The sequence below is a fragment of the Macadamia integrifolia genome, chromosome 4 (assembly GCF_013358625.1).
Source record: "Macadamia integrifolia cultivar HAES 741 chromosome 4, SCU_Mint_v3, whole genome shotgun sequence".
NCBI classification, from domain to species: domain Eukaryota; kingdom Viridiplantae; phylum Streptophyta; class Magnoliopsida; order Proteales; family Proteaceae; genus Macadamia; species Macadamia integrifolia.
This window is the reverse complement of record NC_056560.1, coordinates 31,202,185-31,206,681: the sequence shown is the minus strand read 5'-3', so window position 1 is coordinate 31,206,681 and position 4,497 is coordinate 31,202,185.

Genomic DNA, 4,497 nt, shown 5'->3' with positions numbered 1-4,497 from the left:
ATAAACAAATGGCCATAAAAATGCATATATATTCTTGAGAACAATAATAATGCATCATATATATAAAATAAAACTGAAAGTCAAATGCGAACATATTGAGCAAAACTCCCACTAATAAAATGCATCAAAAGAACTAACAAATCCCATATTAGTGACATGCTCTTGAAAAACTTTTGGAGTCAAGCCCTTAATAAGAGGATCTACAATCATGTTTTCTGTAGCAATCTGGTCCATTGTAATTTGTGACTTTTGAACTTTCTCTCTGACCAAAAAATACTTAATGTCAATGTATTTAGAGCCTAAAGTACTTTTACTGTTATGAGAGAAACATACCGCAATGGAGTTGTCACAGAACATCCTCAATGGTTTAGATATAGAATCAACAATCTGTAGCCCTGAGATAAAATTCCTTAACCATAAAGCTTGAACAATGGCTTCATAATACGCCACATACTCAGCTTACATAGTAGAAGATGCAGTGAGTGTCTGCTTGACACTCTTCCAAGATATAGCCCCACCTGCCATCACAGAAACATATCCAGAAGTAGACTTGAGGTCATCTAGGCATCCAGCAAAATCTGTGTCAGTGTAACCGACTACATCAAGTGAATCGATTCTTCTATAAGTAAGCATAAAATCCTTAGTGCCCTGCAAATATCTCATGACTTTCTTAGCAGCTACCCAATGTGCTTCACCAGGGTTGCACAAATATCTCCCAAGTACACTAACAACATAGGCAATGTCAGGCCGTGTACAAACTTGAGCATACATCAAACTACCAACAGCAGATGCATAAGGTATGTTCTTCATCTGATTGCACTCTAATTCTGTCTGTGGACATTGAGACTTGCCAAATTTGTCCCCTTTTACAATTGGAGCCTTACTAGGGGAACATGCTAACATATTAAACCTTTTTAATATCCTCTCAATGTAACCTTTTTGAGACAAACCAAGAACGCCACAAGACCTATCACGATGAATCTCAGTGCCCAAACCATAAGAGGCCTCACCAAGATCCTTCATATCAAAGTGACTGGATAATAATCAATTTGTCTAATGCAAAAGATCAACATTATTGCTTACAAGATGAATATCATCAACATAAAGCACAAGGAAAATGAACTTACTCCCACTGATCTTCAGATAAATACACTGGTCCACAAGATTTTCTTTGAAACCACAAGAAGTGATAACTTCATCGAATTTAAGATACCACTGTCTTGATGCCTGTTTCAAACTATAAATAGATTTCTTGAGTTTGCACATAAGGTTCTCTATATCAACTTGCCTGAAGCCAAGGGGTTGTTGCATTTAAAATTATACTACACCTGGGGTAGTTTTGTGAATTTAGCGTATAATACTACGCTAAATTCACCTTGTTGTGTTAGTAAATTAGTATCTAAGATTGAAAATTGGGTGGAATACATGTACACGAGATTTAAAAATAACTTGAGAGTGTTTATAATTGTATTTAATACATAATTTTTTTTTTGGTGGAAATTTAGTACCTAATGTTTACTAAGAATGTAATTAAACAAGTTAATAAATGACATTATCTAGTTGTGCCTACGTGAAACATATGTTGCATCATGGTTTCCTACTATCTCTTTATCTCTTGCCAATTTCGATCTTGTTGCAAATATTATTCAATTGGTAATCCCGACAATGAGGCATCACATCATCTATAAGTGGCATCAATATCAACCACCTTTTGTATAAGCATAATTAGCTTCATAATTGGCTTCATAATTGCCAAACTTCAGATGCTCTTTCATAGGATTATGTACACCACTCTCTCTGTGAACTCAGCTGCAACTCTCATTCGTTGGTCATTCCACCGACCTTAAAAATGAATAAACTATAAATGTATGTTGCAAGAACAACTTTTACTCCATTAAGCTTTCCAATGATACATAATCAATGGCAAATTTTGTAGACCAAGGTCTCAAAAAGTCATTGCACTTGTTGAATATTGGTTCATTGCAGACACAGCATTATATACATATATATATATATATATATATCAGTCTACAAATGGTGCGACTATCAGAATTAGATCAAAATAATGGGCAGCACATGAGGCCTAGAATAAGTGACGAAACTTCTGCTCTAAATGCTTCCTAGTTGCTTTGTATGCGAATTCGTTGTCCGTCATTGTTTCGATAACATGCTCCTCTTACTACATGATTAAGCTCATATGTGCAAGTAACCCACTTGTCTTCTGACCTTCAAATCTATCAACGGAGTTATGAAAAATCGTGTTCCTATTTCTATACACTATGAAGTTGATGAGTAACTTATTAGTCATATAAGTCCCCACCCATCACACATAATAGCGACCCATTTTCTTACCTAGTTTGGCGGAAGGGATCTGATATAATTCCTCAACTCTTCCAACTGTATCAAAAGATACTTGTGCTTAATCTCCCAAAGAGAAGGGCAATCTACTTTTCCCCTTCTCTACTACTATATCCAACGGGTTCTATAGTTGTGAGTTCTTAGCAGTATGAAATGGCAACCCGTTGTCAACTAAAAAACCTACAAACAATGTTATCATCCTCACCGAATTCCTCAACCCTCCCTTAATAAAAAAAAAATTGTATGTGCAACATATGCGGCTCTATATTCACTAAGTATGATGTTATAAAGAACAACCCTCTCCTTCATATTGTTTCCCGCTCCTCAGCTCATTGGAAGGGTGTCCTCTCTATCGCAATAGCAAGCCATTGAAAATGTTCCCCAATACCTCAACCTCTCATAGTCCCATATGGTACAGCCTCATCGACGGAAATGGATCTTTGTCTCAACTTTTCGTGCTCATATGTGGCCATGTTGTCTCGTATAACATGGTTCATAGCCACCTTCAGTGGTCAAACCTCATACTCTGAGTTTCTTGAATGATCAACGGGAATGCGATTGCATCTTTCTCCTTCTACCATATGTTTTAAGAACATGCGAAAACAATAAAACTTGTTACTACTTAAAACAAGCACATAGGAAAATAGGGAAATAATAATAATTACAAATATAATTTTGTATATATACAATATAAGAACATAATTTGTATATATAGAGAAATAACAATAATTATAGGAACATAATTTGTAAACATTTCACACATTCAGGCATACATATTCCCTAAGAATATGAGTTTTCATACAAATTGACACCAAATAAATAAATAAAAATTTTAAATTTTAAATTATGAGTTTTGAAATTTAATACAATAGTCCCATTATTTTTTCATATTTTTTATTTATTAAAAATAATAAAATTATAAAACATCATATGCCGTAGTCCCTTTTTTCCATTTTTCTTTGCTAATAAATGATTAAAGCGCTAGTCATAGAATCAAAGTTGTGGATCATTTTTTTTTTTTTTTTTTTTTTTTTTTTTTTGTGTGTGTGGAAAAATCTACCAAAACCCAAAATCATTAACATGGGAAATGTAAATCCATTTTACTAAAAAAACTTAAGTCCATCAAATAAATATTTTTTAATTTAACAGAAAATGGAGTTACCATTTAAAGTGAAAAAAAGCATGGCAAATTCGTAAGAGTGGGCAACAAGAGGTAGACAATGAAATTTAACATAACCAGTAAGGTTAATCATGTTAAATAATGGAAAAATAAGTAACAAGAAATATGGAGAACCTTGAAACCAAGTTGGGAGGAGAAGTGATTTTTGAAGGAATTTGATCTCTTAATTTAGCGAATTATTAGCAGAAATCTCCCCTTTGATATAAAGATCACTAAAATTGAGTTTTGAGTTGTGGGTGAAAGAAAATAAATACGGAACGATTCATGAAGATCGATAAACATGCACGACAAACACTACAAAGACAAGTTTTAGGCATACCTGAATCCATGGCTGAAGAATAAGAACTCCTCAATGTCTTATTGTATGCTCCTGTACAACACGATCAATGTTGGTCTGGTCTACCCTCTTTCCCTTTTGCTTTTGATCGTTAGCATCACTTAATGGGTCAGTGATAACTATATATAGGGGTGAGGGTAAGGACCAACCCTGCAATAAAATTAGGGTTTACTCCCCATTAAGGAAACAATACCTTAGGTCCACACATAGTAATAAATATTTCATACCATTAAGGTGTGCTAATAGAATCTAATATCTCCATAGAGATCACTTACCAATAATATTGGATTCTTTCTGCTTACTCCATCTTTAGTCAACACCACTAAACCGGTTTTGGAAACAAATCTTTGACTATGCTAGCCCACTTAATAGGAAATCTTACAATCTCCCACTTGGGCAGCATATGTCACAAGTTTTAGATTTTAAAATTTATTTAAAACGACTCTCCGATTTAGATAAACTGAATGTGGCCACAAACAAAATAGTGTCGAATGGAGTGCACCTTCAACCAAATGCCTTGGTCCGAATGAGAATTACAAACACCCAATCGTATTGATCATCACATCTAAAGCGATATGAGACCACACACGTCAAAGTGCTCATAACATCACCGACTTAGGCT